This window comes from Grammomys surdaster, unplaced genomic scaffold, assembly GCF_004785775.1.
Source record: "Grammomys surdaster isolate TR1022 unplaced genomic scaffold, NIH_TR_1.0 226, whole genome shotgun sequence".
Lineage (NCBI taxonomy): Eukaryota > Metazoa > Chordata > Mammalia > Rodentia > Muridae > Grammomys > Grammomys surdaster.
Window position 1 is genome coordinate 617,690 of NW_021604671.1, and position 25,064 is coordinate 642,753.

Genomic DNA, 25,064 nt, shown 5'->3' on the forward strand with positions numbered 1-25,064 from the left:
TGACATGTAAAACAAAAATAACTTTTCTTTGAGGAGATGATCATGGTCAGCAATTGTTGTAGTAATGACTCAGTTCCATAAGTATACAAAAGCTGATTCAACTGAATGGGCCACGTATGTGAAGACAGCTCAGCAATGCTCTGATTGCCCTTTTATATCAGAAAAAAAGCTCAGAAGCATCTGAGCATGTGAACTTTTTACATGAGTTGTATCTCTTAGTGTGCTTTCTACTTAGGAGGTGACATCAATTTAGGAGAGGCTTGTTCCATTCTATCCTTTCAGCAGTCAACCAGCAACCCAACAGAATACTTCTCATTTCTCACTGAGGCTTCATCATCCAATACTCACCACCACCATTTAATACTGATTCCTCCAGTCTCTCCTGCAAAGCTCAAAGAACCATAATGTCTAAAGTTTTGCAGAAAATAGACTTTGCAAAAGCCATGAGGGAACATTGCATTTTATAACAAAAAATTATTGTTTGGGTATCTGTAATTCCTATGGGGATGTTATTAGTACCTCCAGATGACATTTAAGTTGCTCTCTCCTTTGTCTTCCCACCTAATATATTTTCCACTAAGTCATCTCTCCCTGAAAACAGTCATTGTCTTTGACATTGTGGTTCTTAGCAAGCATATATGTGACAAAACTTTATAGAACTCATGAATAAACAGACAGATACTTTCTTAAAAACACTGCACATAACTTACAATATTTAAATTTTTGTTTACTCATTCTTGAATATTAAACACTGATGTATCGATTTAACTATCAAGTGGAAAGGAAACAATGTGATTTCCTAAAGTATTTGCAAATTAAGGCTGAAAAGTATTTAATGAACTTTGAACATATGACTTTAGAATCTAGGAATTATCTAGAGGTCTTTTATCCTACAACATATTCCCAAATCATTTTAAATCAATTAAAGATTTAAATGTAAAAGCAGAATCTCTGTAACTCCTAGATCAAAACTTGGACAAGAGGCTCCTTGGCATCAATCATGATTTCTGGATACAATATAACACAAAAATAAAAAAAAAATCTGAATTACATCAAATCAAAAGTTTCTGCACAGAAAACAAAGAAGCCTGTATTTGAAAACACAATTTATAATGTGGGAGAAAATAATCTGCAAAGCTATCTCTGACAATGGAATAATCTCCAAACATGGAAAGAATTAACATGAGTTTAATATGTCTTCCTCACAACTTATTGTTCATATCACTAGTAAATAGGGACACATAACTTAAATGATGAGGTACTATCTCAAAGTTACCATGACTGTTATTACACAGAATAAGTACAAGTATTGATAAAGACTGGGGGAGAGCAGGTCTTGGGCAATATTGATAGAGTACTATTGTAAAGTAGATAGTTAAATCGATACATCTATGTTTAACATTTAAGAATGATTAAACAAAATTTAAATAAGTCATATGCACTACCCTTAAGAAAGTATCTGTCTGTTTATTCATGTGTTCTACAAAGCTTTGTCGCATATATACTTGCTAAGAACCACAATGTCAAAGACAATGCCTGTTTTCAGGGAAAGATTGCTATACAATCTAACAATGCCACTTCTGGTTACTGATACAAAAGAATTAAAATAGCAATCTCTACAAACACCCTGACATTTATTGCACAATAATTGTATACAGCTCAACAGAACTGTAGCTGTCTTGACATATGACTACCACAGTTGCTCCAGTATAACCCCACCTAGTCTTCCTGAATCCCAGCATCCTAGCAAACTATACATAGACAAGACTAGGTATGTATGAAGGGCATGTGACCCTAGCTCCAGGAATGTGTCTGACTAATTCTGGCTTAAGATGATCTGGATATATTCCAGGCAAGATAAAGCCACTTTTGACTTCCCTAAATGCACCATTCTTGTAGACCCAAATTCCAAAGATTACGCTTTCCAGGACTGTGTTTCCATCTTGCCTTATACTTTCATGAAAAATATCACTCAATAAATTACACTCTGTCCAGATCTGTTTGCCTCTCCTTTTTTGGTCTCATGACACCTTGGGGTAATCCCCACATACCTATCAGAACTGAATTTTGCAGAATGCAATATATCCCTAATAGACAAAATATAAAAACAACCTAAATGCCAAGTAACAGATGAATGAATAAAGGAGATTCTTGTGTCTTCTCTTGGAAATGTTTTCCTCTGTTGGTTTGTCTTGTCCCACTTCAATGGGATAGTTTTTATCTTATTATATTTTATTTTGTCATATTTTTTTAAAAATGAATGAATAAAAAGTTAGCCACTATGGTAAAAGTTAACAACTGATGGGAGTGGGAAAATCAATTTTCTCTAGTAGGTATAGCAACTACTCCAGGGCAGGTCTCATGTTCAGGAGTAGCTGAACACCATACAATGGACTCACAGGCGTGTGTGTGTGTGTGTGTGTGTGTGTGTGTGTGCATGTGCACATGTATACATGTGCACATGTGCTTCTATTTGGCTAGTTTAATGGGGTTTTGCTCTTTCTTTTTAGGTGTTATTTTATTATGCTTAGTTGATTTTTGGAAATTTTATTGTTGTATTGGGTTTTTCTTTGATTTTTGACAAAGAACTTAAAATCGGGTAGATGAGGGGTAGAGATGAACTGGAAGGACTTGAGTGAAAGGAAAAATATGATCAAAATATATTAAAATTGTTTTAAATTAAAACATATAATTTTTAAAAAAGAAAACAAAGTCCACAAGACTTGTAAAGCATAGAATTTAATGAAAATAATTCTTTCCATCTGGCATTCCCCAAAGGCCATAATGAATTGTATTTCTAGAGCACAATAGAATGACTTAATTAAACTATTTCATAATTTCTTATGTATAAGCATCACAGGTCAACTAATAATGTGCATTTGTATTTTTAAGATTAAAAGGATTAAGAATCTGTGATCAAAGCCCTTTATTCTCAGGACAAAAGATCACTGTTTATCACGTTACACTGGCTGTGCAGACGACTTGAGCTCTACATAACTAACTTAATTTTACATATGTTCGTCTGTTTGCACTTGGAATCTCCAGATAGATGACTAGGTACCACTTTACAGATTGATCTTGTTTCCAGCTTCAGTGTGTGTACAATGAGCAATCAGCATGGACATCAGAAAATAAACATACTCATCAAGCACACTAATTAAGCCCAGAGGATGTTGCACATGCATACGGTGCATGAACTAAAAAAGGCAATTCATTATGATCCTATTTGTGAATATTATATTCCTCATAAATTTCTCTTCACAATGCTTCTTATGAGTTGGGCAGTACTATTAACCTCTGCTACTTCTACTTTAAGTGATTCTCTTTAAAATCATGACATGTCTGCATATTTTCTATGCCCTCAAGATTTTTATAGCAGTAGCTCTTGTGTTACACTTGATAATTTGACCTCCTTTCTTAAGACTGAAAAAGGGTAGGTGAACTATTAAGTCATGGACAACAAAAGGAACAGAAATATACCAACTCAGTTTCATCCATTCATTCTTAAAATGCATCATATTTAGGGTCTGTATAGAATATCATTAGAAGAAAATGCATGAAAATAATTAGTTTAAAATGTATATATGTATATATAGATACAACATATATGTGTATGTGTGTAAATCACAAGAAATATGAACACATATAAGATAGTTTATTTACACATAAAATATTTTTCTATTGCCTATAAAATAGGCTTCCAGAAACTCACTCAAGTAAAATTTATTAATCAATAGTTAATGAGTTTTAACAGAAGTAGAAAGACAAGTTGTATGTTTTAATGACGAATTATTTTTGATTTTTAAAAAAACAATAAACCCCTTCCAATAATCTTAACTAATACGTGAAAGGGAGATTGTGTTTGTCTGGTTGTCTTTAATTCTTACCTATGTATGTATAACCTGACCTGTTTCCATGCCCAGTGAGACATGGTGGTGATTCTTTGAAAATTAACATAATTTGAAAATGAATGTAGAAAACAGATTTTCAGGGGTGGGGTTGTAGCTCAGTGTTAGAACTTGTGTGAGCCTCAAGATTCAATTCCTATAACTGCTCCTTATGTCGTCCTAAACATCATAATCAATTTTCAAGAAACCAGTACATTTATGAATATAAATACATATACATTAAAGGTCCATATCTTCTCATGTCACCACCACAGATTTCAAGTTATACTATAGACCTATAGCAAAAATTAACAGCATGATACTGTAATTAAAACAGCTATATTGACCAGTGGAAAAGAATTGAGGACTGATACACAGGTGGTCTCCTATAATCACCTGATTTGACAAAGAAGCCAGTAGCACACATTAAAGAAAAGACCGTATGAATGATACTGACCAAACTGAAGAGCTAATATAGAGTAATGAAATTGTAGCCATATCTCACTCTGTAAAACTGACTCTGAATGGACTAATAATGTCAAACAAGATCTGATATCTGGAAACTAATAGAGGAGAAAGTTGGGAACACACTTGAGTTCATCAGCATAGAAAAGGACTTTCTGAATAAGACCCCAATGGTATAGGCATTGAGACCAACAATATTAAATAGGATCTCATGAAACTAAAATCTCTGTATGTCAAAGGACAGCATCATTTAAGAAAAGAGTTAACCTAAAGAAGGAGAAATATTTATCAAGTTATCTATCTGGGAGAGTCATCAAGAATATATATATTTTATAAAAAAAAAAAAAAGGAAAAAACCTAACATCAAGAAATCAACACAGCCTTAAATGGGGCATGGAACTAAACAGAAAGTTCACAAACAATGAAATACAAATGGCTGAGAAACATTAAAAGAAAAAAATTGTTCAACGTTCTTTGTTATCTAAGAAATGTAAATTAAAATTACTTTACAAGAGCCAGGAAACAGAAATAACCAAGACATACCTCAGCTGATAAATGGATAATGAAAGTTTGTATATTTCTACAATGAAATATTATTTAGTCATTAAGAAATATGGAATTTTAAGATAAATAGATATAGCTGGAAAAAATAATTCAGAGTAAGGTAATCCAGATCCAGAAAGACAACTGTCACATAGAAAAGAATGAAATTAGGCCCATATCTATCAGCATTTATAAAAACTAACTCTAAGTAGGTCAAAGACCTCAATTTAAAACCTGAAACACTAAAACAGCTAGAAGCATACATAGGCTAGAAGAATAAAAGATAGAAGCATAGAAAAGAACTTCGTGAATAAGACTCCATTTGTTCAGGAGAAGGTCAAGAACTGACAAGTGAGACCTCACAAAACTAAAAAACTTTTATACAGTTACGCAAGGAATCAAGTGAAAAAGAAAACCAGCATAGGAAATAGCATTTGCCAGCTACACACTTGATAGAGGATTAATATCCAGGATATATAAAGAACTAAAAAGTAAAGTGTCAAGAAAACAAATGACCTGATTTGGACTATGGACCTGAACAGAGAGTTCTCAAGAAAGAAATCAAACTGCTAAGAAATATTTCAAAAAGTATTCATCAGCTTAGCAGTTATGGGAATGCAAAACAAGGTAACTTTGAGAGTTCATCTTCCTGAAGTCAAAATGGCTGAGACCAACAAAACAACTGAGAACAAATGCTGGTAGAGATGTAGGCAAAGGAGAACACTCATTCACTGTTTGTTGGAATGCAAACTGGTGAGGTCACTCTGCAAACAAGTGTGGAAAAGTCTCAAAAAGCTGAGAAATAAATCTACCATATGATCCAGCTATACCACTATACCACACTGTCCTTGGAATATGCTCAAATGACTCAACATCCTATTTAAATAGGACTTGCATGGCCTTGTTTGTTGTTGCCCTGTACACAATAACTAGGAATGGTAACATTGTAAATAATCACCAACAAATGAATGAGTAATGAAAATGTGGTACATATTCACAGTAGAATTCTATTCAACTATAAAGAAAAATTAAGCATGAATTTTTCAAGTGAATGGATTAACTAAGAAATCTTATGTTAAGTGAGGTGGCTCAGATCCAGAAGACAAACATGCTGTCCCTCATGTGTGGTTCCTAGCTTCAAATCTTTAGATGAGAATATATAATATGGAATAATATCAGAATTCAGGAAAGTAAATAGAGAACATGAAGGGGAGCTGAGAGAGAAATAGCAAGATATGGGTGACATGAAGATGGAAAAGAGGAACACAAAGGAGATTGTAGGAAGACAAGGGCAGGGAAGAATAGCAAATAATAACAGTTCCATTCTTCGAGAAAGTCTTTGCACACGTGCACACACATACTATGATGGCTAGTTTTATATCAACTTGACACAAGCTAGAGTCGTGTGAGAAGAAAGAACATTAAATGACAAAATGCCTTTGTAAGATCAGACCTGCAGGGCATTTTCTTAATTAGTGATTTATGTGGGATGAATCATCCCATTTTGGTGGTGTTACCCCTGTGCTGGTGGTCACTCTATAAGAAAGCATGATGAGCAGGTCATGAGCCTCTGCATCAGCACTTGCCTCCTAGTTCCTGCCATTTGAGTACCTGTCCTGACTTCCTTCAATGATGAATATGGAAGTACAAGCCAAATAAACCCTTTTCTTCTCAAGTTGCTTTGGCTATAATATTTCATTACAGCTATTGTAATTCTAAGTATGACAAGTGCACACATACTCATCATACATACACATACACATGCACACACACAAACACACACAGATACACAGACACACACAAAACAAAGTTATGTCACTTGGCCTGACAATGCTCATCTAACAGAAAAAAAAAAAAAAACAATAACAACAAAAACCCATTCCAGGCATAGAAACCTGTTTTCTATTTGTGGGTCAGAGGAGTCCAAGAAACTTTCTAAATAATATAGTCCTTTGATGTTGCCCTGGCTTACCTCCCAGAGGCTAAAGGTTAAGTCAATATTGCTGAAGACACTGTACTTGGACACAGGACTAGTCTGGATCTCCCTAAAAGTCTCCTTCATAAGTGAGTTTTCATAGAATCAGAAGATACTATGAAATTTGCCTAGGAACGGAAGCAATAAATAGTCCCATCCAGCCGTGATGTCTTTGAACCACAACAATGACCAACATGTTCAATACTGGTACTTATTGTGGTAATCAACAGCTAATTAGACTTTAATTCTGATCAACAAGATGGAAATCATGCCTTGTAATGTAAACCTAGCCAACCACCTAGGGGCTAGCAAGGTCACGGATCATAGAAAAAACTTATTATCTGTGGAGAGCTGCATAGTGCTGCGCCCTTAAGATGGCACCGGTCTCCGCCTTCCACCACCTGCTGGCAAGGACTCTTAGGAGTAAACAACTCCTTATTTGGCTATGGCAGTTGATCTGGCTTGTCTCCGTGTGTGTGGACCTATCTGCTGTTGCCACGTGGCAGACGGGGGTTGGCTAGTCCTAGAGTACTTAAGCCTGGGAGACGTTTCCCCCATGGTCGTCAGTTAGAAGATTGTTCAAGGGTCCTGAATAAACTGCTTGGAGAAGAGCTCATGTGCTGCGTCTTCCTTGCTGGTCAAGGGTGGACGCACAATTATCACCTTATGAGACCACATAATTCTTTTTTTATATTTTTATTTATTTTTTAAATCAAATCATAATTTTTACTTATTCACACAGGGGTTATAAACACAGAAAGGCAGGATGTGGGGAAGAGGATGACACCAGAGCATGGGTGTTCAGGGGAGTACAGATATCTTTCAGAACAGGGTATCGACTCGGTGAAGGTTCAGGGGACAGGTCACTATGACTCTGCCTATGATTCTCTTGTCCTTATCTAAGTTGGTATTATCCGCTCAGGCTATCTATTTACAAGGTCTATGACTACTCAAGCTGGTAAACTGCACAAAAGCTGCCTGTTTACAATAGCTTATAGCCCTCTGTTTCAATGTTTTTCCACAGAGACCCAAAACTTGGTGTTAGTATACATGTATGACAGGCCTATTGCTGATCTTAGGCCTATGGCTGATTTTAGGCCTTCAGTGTATAAGCAGGGCTGCCCCTGATATCCCCTCCCTTCTCTAGGTATAGGAGGGCTGTGGTGATTCTAATCTTGCAAAGGCAGGGATAGAGGTCTGACCTCCAGTAATTGAAGGGGACCTTGTAATGACTCCAGTGCTCCTGTTGTTGTCCAGTGAGACATGAGGGCCTTACCCATCCTGATGTTTTTTCCTGGAGAGGGGATACTTTTGACGTCAACCCCTATGCAGTCAGGCTTGCCCCTCAGGGAACCTAGAGAAACATTTTTAACTTTTATTTATATTCCCTTGCAGTGCTTAGCCTTGCAGCCTAAGCAAGAATTCAGATCGCCAGTCAGAGGGGGTTCTGGGTGGCTCCTCTCTGCTTGAGACCACATAATTTTTAACAGTATTCTAAATATTTATCCTTATACCCACAGATAAATTTATCTCTCACCCCTCATCGGAGAACATTTTCTTCGCAGCAGACAGAAACCATTACAGAATATTACAAATGATCAAAATCCAGAGAACAACTGACCTCAGATCTAAAACAGCTCCGGCACTTAAGGTTCTGTAAACTTCATGGAAGAGGGATAGGAAACCTGTAAGAACTGAAAGACTACAAAGTTTGCCATTAGATTGTGTCTCCTAGAAATGACAGGAATGCTATACCCAAGATACCTCAACAATATGGCTGCCTATATAAGACCTGAACCATTTGTCTTTTCCAGGAATGAATCTCCATTTGGTTATCAAATACCAAGTGGTCGGCCCTGAAAAAATACACAAGCATTAAACAGACTCAGTAGGTTGTATTTATATATTTACATGTGTTTATATCTTTTTTTAAAGAATGATAATCAAAGGAAAGTGGCCATCAATCTGAAAGGGAGTGGGAGTTTGGAGGAGGTGGAGAGAGAGGCCATGGGAAGGGTTGGTAAGAAGGAAGGGAGGGGGAAACAATGTAATTATTTTCAATTAATTATTTTCAATTTAAAATTCCAGATCTTCAGTCATGCTTTAAAGTTTGATAATTAAAAGCTTATCTCATGGTTAATAATTTTATTTGCCCAAGTATGTGAAATATACTAAAAATATTTTATATTTTTAACTTAGACCAAGCCCAAAGTATGGCCTTTTAGAACATATGATTTGATATCCCTTTCTGAAAGTTACCTCTTCTTTCACAGTGAACACATGTCAGTATTTTCAATTTTAGTTTTCCAGTGAAATGTAGAGTAAAAACCATAAATGCTAACTGATAAAAGATTTAAGTTCGTCTTATATTTTTGTTTCTCCACATGAAATGTAAACCTTGCTGCTGCACGTGGAAGCAGGAAGCTTCATGAATAAATGGCAGCTTGTTGACCTTGTAAACAGAAAAGGCACTGCCTGTCACCACTGAGAATGTGATGGTGTCTGTTCTGTCCTTTAAAAAAGTAAATTATGACCAAAATGAGATAAATGGGTTTTGTTAAAGTTCAGCGCAAGTTTAAATTCATTTGTTTCAGTTTATCAACTTGGAAGCAATTTTACCTCAGCACATTTGGTGTGTATATTATCAAGCTTTGCCAAATTCAATCCATCATTGTTGAAGGTTCAAACAATAATCGTTTCTTCATTACTGAAATGCAAGTACAGTTCAAGTAGATATTTATCTAAGGTAAGTTATTATCCTTTTACCCAAGAAGTTGGAGAAGTTATACCAAATATGCTACAATTTCTAGAAGCTAAGCACCTTATCTGAAAGATGAGGCTGTTATAATAAATCATGTAATATTTTTGAAGAAGAGGGCATCACAAACCAATCTGTGATGCTGCCGAATGCTAGGGCACCAGTTTATGAGCCCTGTCCTACCTAGTTTTTCAATGCCCAAGATTCTCCATAGCACCCTGAACAGTGATTCCCATGCCCATGTCGGGCAGGAAAGAGAGAAAGAGAGAGGGAGGATTTCTTCAGTATAAAAGGACTGAGACCACAGTGAAGCAAGGAATGTGAGTATCACTTCACCAGGGAATAGTACATATACCCCTCACCACAACACCTCATATGTATCACATACTCCTACTTACATACCACATACATATACCACACCTACACATACACCACATATACACATACCTGAAACATATATCACAAGACACATTATTATACGTACATACCATATATACAATTATCACATACATGCATACTACCATATAAACACAATGACCAATGCTATACATGAACAATACATATACCACACAAGCATATTATATCCTAGTGTATAGACAAATACACACATACATACAGTACACATTCCTCACATCACATATGCATACCACATATGTATATCATACATATACCCCACATAGACATATACCACATATACCATTGGCATATGAACACATAGACATATTACCTACCTGTACACAGTATACAATATATCCCATATGTATGCACACACCATAGAAACCTAATTAATATTCACACTGTTCTGAAACATATCATGTACAACAAAAGCCTATGGGAAAGCTATCTTTTTCAGTCTTTTGTGTTTGTGTATTTGTGTGCCATGTGCAGATATGTGTGCATGCACATATTTAGGTAGATTTGAGTGTGAGTTAGGGGCATATGAATGTGTGCATGTTGTGTGCAGGTGTGTGCATATCTGTGTGCATATGGACACAGAGGTGTATGCAGGTTCATATAAATTGTGTGTGTTTGTGTGTTTCTATGTGTGTGCGTGCATGTGTGTTTGTAGGTTTGAATATCTCAGAAATCTTCCTTGATTGTTTGAGTCTGATGTGTTCTGAATTAGATACCTTGAAGATCTGAAGGATAGACAGAGCAGAGGAAGTAAGCCCCAAGTAATGTTTCGAAGAGTATTCTATACTTTTTATGTCAAAGGCTAGCCGACTAAAAGAAACAGAGAGGATTACTTTTCTGCTTTTTCAAGCCTAATTTCTCAACCACATCCCAACTCAACTTCTTTATGTGTCAGGCCCTCAAATCAGGTTTGTTTATGAAGTTTTGTTTATACTAAAATAAAAATACTCATAACAGCATAGTACAGTTCTATCTTCACTAAGAATTTAAGATTCTCAACCCAGGAAAGGGATCTTATCTCAAGACACACTCAGATCTCATAAGCAATGAATTCAATACCATTTTGTCCACTACAGTGCTTCATCACAAGGAATTTCTGAGGTAATAAATATATACTTTCAAAAACATTGTGAATGTTGAAAATATTCATTACAGTTCATATTAGGAATCTGGAACTGAAAAGTCAGAAACAGAATTCTAGATGCTTAAACTTACCCTCAGGAATATGTAAACTTAGAATACACAGAATTGAGAGCAGAGTGAGTTGTTGAAATATACCACATATCATTTGGATGTGAACAATATTATAAAAATACACAAAGTATTTTCAAATTGTGTATTTTGCAAGGATACAGTATATTGTGGAAAACAGTGTTCTTTGGAGACAAAATGCATCTGTGACTGACTCTAACTGCTATAGGTTTGGGAGTAATTATCCTGAGCCAGAGTCTAAAGATTTCAATAAAAATGGCCTCTGTCATCATAAGCTCTAGGAAGAACTTTCTTCATGTAAGCTAGAAAAGATCTACCATCCTTTAGGAAGGCTCTGCCTTTTGCCAACATGCAGAATTAATGGTATTTAAAAAAAACAAATAAATTATGACTAAAATGAGATAAATGGCTTTTGTTTCTCATGGAAAGGAAATAAAAATATAGAATTTTAAAGACAATGACAAAATGATTAAATAAAAATTAAGACACACTCACTCAGGAGTCTGACAGACATTTTGAAGAAATCTGGCAATGTCTGGTTTCCTGGAGGTCTGGCTTTAGCTATCTCTGCAAAAATACCAGAGATGAGTCCGCAGCCCTCTCAGTTGGGAGGGGCAATTGAATACAGCACCTCCTTCCTTTCCAGAAGCCTAGGACATGGATCAGAGAGTTCACAGTGAAAATAGAGCTAGAAAACCAATCCTGCCAAAAAAACAGTTGAAGAATGCTGTGCACCTGGCTTTGGTGGGATATGGAAAAAGCACAGACCTAGTTACCTAAGTAAAAAGGCCATTTTCAAATGATAACAATATGTTAACAGGATGTGGATACCCATATTCTAGTGCCATATAGCTTGGCACTAGAATTAATATCACACCCATACATGTACATACACACACCACAGACAAACAAAGTTAAAATTTTAGTTAAAAGTGTTATACAAGTGGCACAGGACAATAATTAAGCAAGAGAGGGAACACTTTTCTCAACTAAGTGAGAGACCATAAAAAGGAGAAAATTATCTGATCACAAAATAGTGCAAGTTGAGAAAGAATGGTTATAAACTACAAAATGCTTTGGAAAATTAAAGCCAAAATGTAGATTTCTAATTTATGGCTAATAAATATAATAAAAACTGAGCAAGGAGATTAGGTAAAGAATTTGCATTACATTTTGGAATAAAAATACAATAAAAGAAGCAAACAGTTCATTTGCGTGCACTATACAACAGGCCGTGTACATCTGAAGAGAGCTGTGAAGAAGTGCTGAATCTGTAGACTGAAAAGATGATGGAGAACAGCAAACAGTTTGAGGAAGAAACAATGAGTCGACTGGGAGCCTGCAGTGTTCAAGAGCTGAAAAGGAAATCTTCCTATATTCTGAATCAAAATAAAATCTTGTCAGAACATTAAAATAAAATTTACTCCTGCATATGTGATTGAAACCATACAGGATGCTAAATAAATAAATAGGAATATTTGAAAGGCATTGATTATCTCTGTAAGGCCCCCCTGAGATGGGAGATCCCCCACTTAACCCACAAGAGATTACGTCCACTCAAAGACCACGAGACACTGATTCTTGTTGCAATTAGCAAGAGGTATATTTCAAATTCAGCGTTGGGCCGAGACTTGTGTCCCGTACACGAACAGAGGAGTGTCGACCCCCAGGCTCAGGAGGAAGGGGTATTTAAAGGAGAAAACCGCAAACTAGGGGGGGTGAAAGTAGAAGCCAAGAAAAGGGGAACAGTAACTCATATTACAACAATAGCTGGTAAGTTTCAACCTATTATTCAGCCAGTCACAAACTAGGGTGGGGAGTGAGTAACATCCTGTATACAGAAAGTTTCTATCATTCCACTAGTCACAGAACAGGTTGGAGAGTGAGTAACATCCTGTATACATTCTTTTCAGGAATGTGACCTTAGCCTAGTCATTTACCTCGTGGTCAGTCACTTCCCAGGGTGGCTTGGCCAACCTGTATTACTAGTTCTGCCATTCTTTGTCGGAATGACCTGGCTGACTTGGCCCCTGGCTAATTCTTCCTTTGGGTGGCCAGCTAGTTCCTGGAACCTAGGCCTGTGAATCTGTCAACCTTAATTTAGATGGGGGGGGGGGTTCTCTATGAATTTTTATCCTTTCAGTCTCCAAGGAAATGTAGTGTGCTGATAGATGCCTTGTTGGTGACTAGTGTCACCAAAGTAAAGATAAAGGAAGAGAAAATTAACCACAAAGCTAGGGAGGTAAGGTGAATAATTCTAACTGTAAGCAATGGTGGGAGAGGTAAGTGTCCCGGATACTGTCCCTGTGATAAACACTGTGATCAAATGCTTTGGGAAGGAGGTGTACTTGGGTTATAGGTCTGTTATTTAGGGAAGTTAGGGTAGGAAAACCTTGAGGGAGAAACCACGGAGGAATACTACTTGCTGGCTTGCTTCCTTGTAGCTTGCTCAGCTACCATATTTATACTCTCAAGGACCACCTATCCAACACTACCATAGTCCACATTGGGCTACTCTCTGACCATCAGTAATGACGAAAATGTCCCACAGACATGCCCTCAGGCCAACCTGATGGATGCAATTCTTCATCTGAGATTCTCTCCTTGAAGGTCTATCTAAGTTTGTGTCAAGCTACCAAAAGCTAAACAGCACAGTAAGCCATTCTGAGATAAACACAACACCCATTAAGAATATACTTCAGGAAGAAAGCAATGTTTGAAAATGAAAGACTGACATTGAAACCAAACAGACACTAAGTCACAAAAGCAAAAACAGCTTCTAATTTGAAAAATTACTAACATTTAAAAAGCAGGAGGAGAAGAGGTAGGGGCAATTGTGGTCAAGATGGAAATATGTGTGTGTTTGTATACATATACATATACACATATATATTTGTGTATGTATGTTTGTATATTAAAAATTGCCTTGTTGCCTGTAGCTCTTTGTGTGGTGTTGAGGTTCTATGAGATGAGATATCTCCTCTCATTATTATCATGTCTGTTGGTGTCATACTTGTTCAGGACTTGCTTAGTCAGTCATGTGGATGAGACTTAATGGTTGTAGCTTCTGTCACATATCTATGAACAATTTTACTTTTTCCTTTTCCATTTTAAGCCCTTTTATTTTATTTATTTTTTAGGTACTATATTTTATAAGACCAGAGAGTTGAATACCATTCCCTTGTTCTTGATTAGAAAGAAAATAGTTTTTATTTTCCCACATTTAGTATGCTGTCAGATGTAAGCTTGTCTCACATAGCCTTTATTACACCAAGGTTTGGTCCTCTATACTTAGTTTCTTAGGGATTTCTATCATGGAGTAATGTTCTGTCAATGGACTTTTTTGGCCCCACTTAAGGTTATCATGTAACATCTGTCCTTAAATCTTTTTGTATGTAGAAATACATTTATGGATTTGTTTATGCTGACCCATCCTTGCAACTCTGTGATGAAAACAGAAGATCACAGAATGTGATCATTTTAACATGTCCTTGAATTTGGCCTGAAGGTATTGTATTAAAAATTTGTATAATTTTTATATTCATTAGGGATACTGGAGTTTGGGGATTTTTGTTACTGTTGTTGAGATCTATCCAGATAATGCTGGCTGGATAGAGTTTGGCAGTGGCCTTTCCCGTTTTTGTTTTATAGTGTCAACTTTTTATTTATTTGTTTATTTAGTTTTTGGTAAAGCTTGGCAGTAAGTTTAACTACTCTGGAATTTTCTTGTTTTTGAAATTCTGTTATATAGTAAACAACAGCACAAACAAAAACCCCACAAAATGCTCAGGAAAACCATAAACAAGTAGGCAAATGGCTTCTGAAGTGAAACTTCACAATACTCAAGATATACTGAGAAGAATAGTAAAAGATGGGATGCTTCCAATTCTGAATGAATATTATAAAAACAGATATATTTTAAAATGGGATATACAGATTCAATGCAATTCCAATCAAAACACCAATATTATTCAATATTCTTCAAAAATAGATTAGCAGTGTTGTTTTTTTCTGGGTCCTTTATTTTAAACCATTGGTCCACATGTCTGATGTACAAGACATCTCAAAGTACCCAATCATCAATGAAAGCCAAAACAAAGAACGGTGCTGAGATCATAGGACTTGACCTCAGATTATTTTACAGAACCACATGTCTTAGCTACTTTGCTGCTGCTAAAGCACCATGACCAAAGGAAATTCATAAAAGAAAACATTTACTTGGGTTTCCATGACCAGACTATTAAACCTCATAATGGTAAGGTGAAGAAGGCATGGCAGCAAGGGTAGCAAAGAGCTCAGTTTTCCATATGCAAACAGGAGGTAGAGAGAACCAACTCAAAACAGCAATAGACTTTTGAAATCTTAAAGCCCACCCCCAGTGACATAACTCCTAAAGGAAAGCTGCATCTCCTAATCCTCCCCAAAAAGCCACAGGAAACAAGTATTCAAATGCCCAAGACTTGAGGAGAATGTCTCATCTAACTCACTGCAGCATACTAACAAAAACAGTAATGTATGATACTACATCAGACATGTGTACCAATGGTTTAAAATAGAGGATCCAGAAAAAAAACAGCACACCTAATCTTTGACAAAGTTGTCAAAATATGTACGGCTGTGAAGAGGGGAGCACTTCAGACAATGATGCTAGGAAAAGACTAGAAACACAGCCCTCACTTTTCACAGAAACCAATTCAAAATGATTAAAAAAACAACAATGTAAGGCTTGCATATGAAACTGCTAGGAAAAATACTTCCAAATAAAGGGCTGAAGAGCTGGCTCAGTGATTAAGAGCTCTTGCTGCCCTTGCAGAGGACCTGGGTTCAGCTGCTCATATCACATGGTGGCTCACAACCAATTACAACTCCATTTCAGGTGATTCAACATCTTCTGATCTCTGTGGGCATCCGGCATTTATGTGGTATACATATACACATGCAAGGAGGATAAATACACATATAAATTAAACAAATCGTTTAAAATCCTTTAAAGATGTAGGGATGGACAAAGACTTTCTGAAAAGACTTCTAATGACTCAGGAAATAATTACAAGACTCCCTAATTTGATAGGATGAACTGGCAAGATTGGGCACAGGCAGCAAAGGAAATAATCATGGAACTGAAGGAGCAGCCTACAGTGTGGGGCAAAATGTTTTCCAACTCTGTATCAGGTGCATACCTAGACTCTATCAAAAATAAAAAATAAACACCAAAAAGAACTCCTATCAAACCACCCAATTAATAAATGTGCTAACGAAAAGACACGAAAAACACAATTGGCCAATAACTATTTGAATAAGTTTTCAACATCCTTAGCCATAGGGAAGATGCAAATTAAAATTGCTTTGTGAGTCTATCTCATTCCAATCCAAATGACTGCTATGAAACAACAAAAGCTGGTGAGCACAGGGAAAGGAAGAACCTGCACAGTGTTGAGCACAGGGAAAGGAAGAATTTGCACAGTGGTGAGCACAGGGAAAGGAAGAACCTGCACAGTGTGGACTGTAAGACAGTGAAGTCACTAAGGAGCTAAGTATGGTGTAAGGGCTGGTTTGTTTGTTTCCTTTTGGGTGTTGTTTTGTTTTCTTGGATTTGGAGGGTTTATTGTTGTATTGGGGTTTTATTTCTTTTTTGAGAAAGAACTTAGAGTTGAGTGGGTTGGGAGGGAGGAGGATCTGTAAGACTTGGATATATGATCAAAATATACTTAAATTTAACAATTGTTTTAAATAATAAAATATATTTAAAAAGAAAACATTTAAAAAGGAAAGCACCTCTGTAAGTAGTGCTGATTGACAGTGAAAATAATTTAATAATTAAGAAGCATACTAAAACCAAATAAGATAAAATAAAACCAGAATGATCATATTGTTGTGAGCAATTTTCTCCTAACTGAAACATTTTCTCCCAGAGGGAAGAGAAACTGTCATGAGATTCAGCTCACAAGGCTAGACACTGAAACTTACAAGTTTCATCAGAGCTGTTTTCAAGGACGTAGCAGTGGTAAACAACTGTTGGTCTAAACAAAATTAACTCAAAGAAATAGAGAGCAGACACAAATTAGTAAGATCAGAGATGAAAAGGGAAGCACTCTGACAAGATAACAATTCTCCATAAAATACTTGCAATGCAAACTCAAGAACACATTAAAAAGACCATCCATTATAATTCAGTTTCCTTTGCTCCAGAGATGCAAGGATGGTTCAACTGCACACATTAACAATTGTTATACATCATATAATGAACTAAAAGACATAAATCACATGATCATCTCAACAGATAAAGGAATTTTAACAAAACCCCAAATCAATTCACGAAAACAAATCAAATCAGTAGAGATGTTAGGGATACAGGGAACTCTCAGGTCCAACTGAAACTAAAATTCCTCAAACTCCAAATGGCAGTCCAAATACCCTAAAATGAATTTAATCTGGACTATGGAGAATTTCTGGAGGTTAGATAAAAGCCAAGGCTGTAGCCATTTATATGTATTTATATGTATTTACATATCTATTTACTATGTAAAAACCAGGCTGCGCTTTTTCTAGAGTTGCTAGGTCTCCTTCGGAGAAAGGCAGACTAACAGGCAGGTTTACCTTGCTGATAGCCTTCACACTGAAAAACATAAACTCACAGAACAGGCTTCAGTGGGAAAACAAACTCAAGCTAGTATGCTGCTGTTACTAACTAAAAATTTACTTTTTACTATTCCTTTATTTAAAAGAACTTGCTTTTCAGTGATTGCTCTTAGTAATCAAGCACCTATGTGTCATGGTAAATGAGTAGGTAAAAAAGAAGGGTTTATAATTTATGTAAGCTGTGAAGGTCCAAGTGCTTTAAGGTATGTACAAGTACGTTGTGAGTGTCTAAGGAGGAGATTTGAGGTATGTGACTTAAAGATAATACATGATACTAAGACTTCAAATTTTCAGAGTTTTAGCATCAATGGAGTTTTGATAAACTATTAATCTAGCCTCTGTAAAACTGTAAATCCCCAAGGGATGTGAGGGGCCGGGCCCCCACCCCAGAACTACTCTAATGGTCTTAATGGCCATGGGGGAAAAAAGCCCTAGAGAAAGCCACAGAATCCCAGCAGTCTCTGAGGTAGGCCCAAAATCAGGCACAAAATCCCTCCATTCCAGGCCCTGCTGAAAAGCCAACCCCGACCCCAAACCCTACATAAAGTCCACTTCTTGCTAAGTTCTTTGCTTATTCTCTCCCATTCTGAGGTAGCCACCCTCTCTCCCAATAAATCTCTTGTGTGGGGTTTGTTGTGCTTTGTGGTAAGTTTTGGTTCCTGACTGACAGGATCCCATTCCTCTAATTGCTGTAAAACTTATATTGGTGTCAAGACAACTTTAGGCTCTTGCTGGTGCTCAAGGTGGACCTGGGGTTTGAGCTGCACTGGGATCAAGTCCCTTACCTCAAGTCTACCTGCAACAGACTCACCTCCTGTCTCACTGATCACTCAGCACCCCATCCAGTGGCAATTAAATGTTTCCTCTTCAGTCAGTGTAAACATTTTCCTGCATCTGAGAAAGTGACCACTGTGCATCCAGCACCTTTCTTGGAGATGAAGGTACCTCCAGCCATGGTCTTTAAAGCTATGGCTGGTCCTCTTTGCCGGACCCTATCACCTCACCCTTAGATCTGCAACCCTGCAATTTCTTAAGATCCAACTTGGCTACTGCACTTCTTCTTCCCCTCTCTTTCTGCTTTCCCTTCAAAGCCTCCTATAATCCCACAGCTTCCCTAGGTCCTCATGGCTTTTGTGACATCCTTTCCAACTCTTTCTGGTGGATAAGACCTTCACCCTAGAGCTCACTTTTTATCCTCAATTTTAATTGTATCTGGCTTCTACCAAAGCCCTGATACCAGGTGCCAAGTCTCTCCTCCAGCTTAGTGATACTAAGTTCCAGACCCCTATTTAGTGTGGTGACAACACACTGAACGGCTTGGGTCTTCTTCCAGTCCTCTCTGAGTGCTGGAGATGTCTTGGACTACAGGCTGCAGTGACATTTTTCTCCTTGCCCCCTCTCTCATCCACAGGAATGGTGTCTTCCATACTCTGTCATTTCCCTTTGGGATGCCTCTTAGAAAACCTTCAGCCCCTCCCTCTACCTTGCATCCAACCTGAAGAACCTTAAATTTATTCACTTCTGCAAACAAATTTGGCCTCAATATCCCTTACTTAACCAACCCAAGTGGCTGCCTAACAAATCCCTAGATCCCTATATTATTAAGAACCTTTACAAACACTGCAAGTGATCAGGGAAATGGAGAGAGTCCCCATTCCCTATACTGAAACTTTCCTCATTCATGATTCTAAGCCCTGATTGGTTTTGGCTGCTCTCCCCTCTACACTATGGAACTATCTTTCAAGTTACTACTGATGGATGATCTGTAAGTTTGTTGTAACGCTGAAGCTGGAATAGGGACCTAGCACAAGGTGGAGAATGAGTAGGCCAGCTGCAGCTTGTACATATCCTGTACACACTCCCTGCTGACTTGTGCAGCTTCCTACTGCAGCATACTTTGTCAATAGTCAGCATTCAAAATTTTTCTATCTTTTTGTTCTCAGCTTATTGGATTCAGTTTTACAGGGATTCACATATCTTTTAGGTATGAATGGCATTAAAGTGATGTTTTATGCTGTCTCAATGAAAGGCTGGCTCTAGAATTGAGTTATAGATCTCCCTCCTCTGTTTAAAGATTTCCTCTAAAATCTCAGTCCCATATCAGGCAGGCCACCTGACTACATGACAGAAAAGGGATTGTAAAAGCAAACAAAAGGACAGACTATTTCCCAAAAAGACTATTGCTTCTTATGTCATATTCTTTTGGCTTTGGTTTAACTCTCTAAAGTGTTTGCTAAGATGTAAATTGTATCTAAAGACTTGTAAAACTATTGTGTTGACTTTCTGTTTCTCAAGATGTTGGATGAAATTGAAAATATGTAAAATCTGTAACAATAAAGTTAACTTAAAACTAGTAACACCAGGGCTGAGAGTTAAAGATCTATAATGTAGGCAATCATAAAGCAACATGTGACTTGCCACCATCGTAGCTTTAGTCTTCCCCATCGGGATGAAGGCAGTCGAATGGACAACCATCTTCATTAGGATAGGAAAGGGTGGATTTTGTCATGAGACTTCACTCCCATCTTAATTAAAAGTGACCATATGGTATAAGCCAACCCAGGAAAAAACAACTCCTCCTAGCTATTAAGCCAAAGCCAGATGATTCTTTTACTGTTTTCAATAGCACTAATAAGCCTTCCCTTTACTGATCTCAGCCTGCAGTCTCTTCTATCCCTTTCTGAGTTCTCTGGGCTGCCTTTCTCCCTCCTCAGCAATAAGCTACCAAATAAACCATCCCAGGAGCCCATTTTTTGCCCACTAGCACCCCCTAGTCCTCCTGCTACCTGCAGCTGCTATTTGCTTATTGAACCTCCCCTAAAATGGCCAAGGTTCTACCTTTTCAGGAAGTTACTGAGGTAGATGGCTTGGTCAGATTACATGTTCCCTACTCATTAAGTTAACACTCTCAAATAGAAAAGGATTGGGGCCCTATATGGATAACTCTTCCACCTTTATCAACACATTCAAATATATTACCCAATCTTACAATTTCACCTTCTATGATGTTTGTAAGATTCTTATCAACAACCTTCTCTCCAAGGACCACAGACAAGTCTGGGACCAGGATACATGAAGAGGAAATCAACTAAATTAATCCTTCCCATCCACTCAAGGCTGAGGCAGTCCCTGCCTGAGATCCCAATTAGAAGTATAATACACTGGGGAACATTTAATCTAGAGACAAGTTTATCAGTTGCCCCCTGGCTGGTCTCCTCATGGCTATAGTGAAAGAAAGAAAGAAAGAAAGAAAGAAAGAAGGGGGGGAGGGAGGGAGGGAGGGAGGGAGGGAGGGGAAAGAAAGAAGGAAAGAAAGAAAGAAACAAAAAGAAAATCCAAGAATTCATCCAGGACAAACATAAAAACCAACCTCGATTCCTAGACCTACTTATAAAGACCTCTTACAATATACCAACCTGGATCCTGAGAGGGAAAACAATTCCTTATAACCTACTTTCTCTCAGTTTCCCTGATATTATGGTCTAGTTTGAAGGTCTTGGGAAAGGTTTCCTGACTTGACAGGCCATAGCCTTCAAGGTGCACCAAGAGATGAAAAAGCCTGAAAACAAAATTACCTAATGCTGACTAAGGCCTTTCAGCCAGCCATAGTAGCTTCCCAGGCTCCCAAAGCCCGAGAACTTCTAGGTTCCTGTTGCAAATGTGGTTAGGAGGGTCACTCGGCCCAGTATACCCAAACTCCTGTAAACTCCACCAGCCAGAGCCAAGGTGCAATCAAGGTGGATGTTGGTCCGTTTACTACTCCCATGTCTCATACAACATGGAGACATCAGGCCCAGATTGCCCTCCAGCCAACCTCCTAGGTCTGGGAATGAACAATTGAGGGAATCTAGGCTCTCTCAGCCTAACCACCACCATCTCTGACAGGGAGCCTCAGGTTGTTGTCATAGTATTAGGACATTCCTTCTCCTTCCTTCTGGACACTCAGGCCACCTGTTCAGTCTTGACAGTTTTGGGGAACTACCTATCTTGTTTGACCTCAGTCATGCCAGCCATTCCCTTACCAAGTGCATCACCCAGGTTCAATACCCACCCTTTCTCATTCCTCAGTTGTTGGTGTGGTGGTTTTTTCATGAAAATGGCTCCCAAGTCCCATATTGCATGGCACTATCAGAGAGTATGGCCTTGTTGGAGTAGGTAAGGCCTTGGTGGAAGAAGTACGTTACTGGGGGTTGGCTTTGAGGTTTCAGAAGCTCAAGCTAGGCCTAGTATCACTCTCTCTTCTTGCTGCCTGCTTATCAAGATGAAGAACTCTCAGCTCCTTCTCTAGCACCAAGTCTGACTACATACTTCCATGTTTCCTGCCAGGATGACAGTAAATTAAACCTCTGAACTCTAAGCCACATCCCCTCCAATTAAATCTTTTCCTTTATAAGAGTTGCTATACTCATACTGTCTCTTTCAGCAACAGAAATGCCAGTCGAGATGGGCCTTACCAACCGCACAAAGTCCCACCACTTAGTTGTATTTTTAGTAGTACCCCTTTACTCATTCTTTCCTAGTAGTACCAAACCGTGACATCCCCTAGCTAGGAAGGGACCTTCTAGCCAAACTGGGTATCTCTTATTTCTTTTGTCCTTCCCATCTGCTTGACCTCAGTTTTGCCAGCCATTTCCCCACCAAGTATATCACCCAGGCTCAATACCCACTCTTTCTTCCCAGCCTCAGAGGACTTAAGCCTCTAAATCCTCACCTCTTAAGAAAGAATCTATACCCCACTCCTGCTTTAACACTCCCATATTTGTGATTAGAACACCCAATGGAACCTATTATGTGTCGTAAGACCTCCAACTTAGCAGCTCATCAGTGGTTCCGCTTCACTCCTCAAAGACCTCTCATTTCTCTTTCCAGATAGATCTCAAGGATGCCATTTTTCCCTATTCCTCTGCATTCCCAGTCACAAAACATCTTTGCCTTTACTTAGACCAATGTGGTCACTCACCTTTCTACACAATTTACCTAGACTGTCCTTCCCTAGGGGTTCCAGGACAGCCCACATCTATTCAGCCCTGTGACCTTGCCCTCCTGTCTCTTAGCTCCCTCTTGAAGTATCACAGATTCTCTAGGCCCTCTTGGGCTTCTTTCTTGCATCTTAGCTTCCACTTGGGAGATTATAAAACGTCCTTCAGTAGAGTGTGTTTAACAACCCTTTTTCTCTAACTCCACAGACTCACATTTATTAAAGTCTCACTGTTATTACAAAAACCTTGGTCTCAGTACAGTTCAACAGCCAAAATTGATATGCTTGATTTTCAATGGTGGCAACTTCTGCCACTGTACAAACAAATGATCCAAAGATATCTTTGATCAAAAATTTCTATGACAAAACTTGAGATTACTATTGAGATTGGCCAGAAATTTATGAAAGCTGTCCTTATTGGTCCCTTAGGCAACATAATGCATATTCAGGAAGAATTCTACCTTTTATGTAGAATGTGGAATCCTTTATATCCAATTTAAGGACCCATGGAACCCCGGATAGGAGATGGGGGTGATGGGTAACCTTTACAATACCATTTATCATAGCCTCCCATCTGGCACAATCAAAATACAGAGGGAACACACCCATTTTCTCAATCCTAAGATATAGAAATGGTCTAACACTTTTCAATGGTTCTTATATTCCTAGCATCATCTCTTTTAGATGATATTGATTCCACCTCTCTGCCACATCATCTCATTTCAGAACTTAATCTCTGAGTACCAACTGTTAATGCTCTGTCTGACTGCTTTAGAGAATGATGGTTATATGTCCCTGCTAGGTCAAACTCAGGACCATCAATTGTAGCCTTGCTCATTGGCTTATTAGACTCTCTTACTTCACTGCTTGTTAACGGCTCTTAAGCCAAATTAATACCCCCTTTCTCTCCCTTCTCTCTTCAACACAACAGACAGTTTTATTTCCTCAGGAACATATTTTGTGGGCATACTAGATTCAAACCTTAGTACTTCCATCCAGCCCCTATGTCCCAACACAAACAATGTCTCAATTTTCTGCAGCACTCAAATTTACTACTACTTACACATGAGGTGGTCTGGGATTTGTACCCTTGGTATTACTGTTTCCAAAACTACAAGTGGTACCTGGCAAAGAACGCTTGCTGGTTCTCATCACAAGATTACAGCAGCATGGAATGACAAATGAACAGTTTAGGTCCTACCCTTTCTCACAGTCCTGGGTATACCACTGGCATAGGACTGAATATTTCCCTATATATTTGCCATTAGTTTTCCTCTAAGTTCATCCAGAATCTCCAAAGAGTGGCTCAGACCATTCTTACTCTTCAGGGCCACATAGACTCAATGGCTGCCGTGATACTACAAAATCAGTAAAGATTTACTAACAACTGAAGATCCTTTGTCTTTTCCTCAGAGAAAAATGTTGCTTTTATGTCAACCAGTCACGTAAAATAAAACAAAAGATCTGACAACTCCAAATGGATCTCCAAAAAGTAAGATACAGCAGAATGTCTCTGGCCAATGTATCATTGAAAATTCTATTTGGAATTGGATACTGCACTAATTTTTTTTGTTTTAAATTTTGTTTATTGGATATTTTATTTACTTTTCAGATGTTGTCCCCATGCCCCATTTCTCCTCCCCCTCCAGCCCAGGACCCCCTATCCCATCGCCCCTCCTCCTGCTTCTATGAGGATGTGTCCCCACATACACCCCCCCCAACTCCCACTACCTCACCCTCAAATTTCCCTACATATGGGGTGTTCAGCCTTCATGGGACCAAGGATCTCTTCTCCTACCTATATCTGACAGGACCATCCTCCCTTGCATATACAGCTGGAGCCATGGGTCTCTCCCTAAGTGCTCCCAGGCTGGTGGTTTAGACCCTGGGGGCTCTGGTTGGTTGGTATTGTTGCTCTTCTCGTGGTGTCACAAACACTTTCAACTCCTTCAGTCTTCACTCTAACACCTCCATTGGGAACCCCATGATCAGTTCAATGGTTAGCTGTGAGCATCTGCCTCTGAATATGTCAGACACTTGCAGACCTCTAAGGAGACAGCTATATCAGGCTCCTGTCAGCATGTACTTCCTGACATCCACATCAGAGTCTAACTTTGGTGACTATACATAGAATGGATACCCAGGTGGAATGGTCTCCAGTTAGCCCCTCCTTCAGTTTCTGTTCCACACGTT

General features: G+C 38.2%; 1 protein-coding gene across 2 annotated transcripts in view; it reads right to left on the reverse strand.

Annotated features, from left to right (window-relative positions):
- Positions 1 to 25,064, reverse strand: part of St18 (ST18 C2H2C-type zinc finger transcription factor) — a 314,859-nt gene that overhangs the window by 137,884 nt on the left and 151,911 nt on the right. The gene's annotated exons all lie outside the window — the stretch shown is intronic.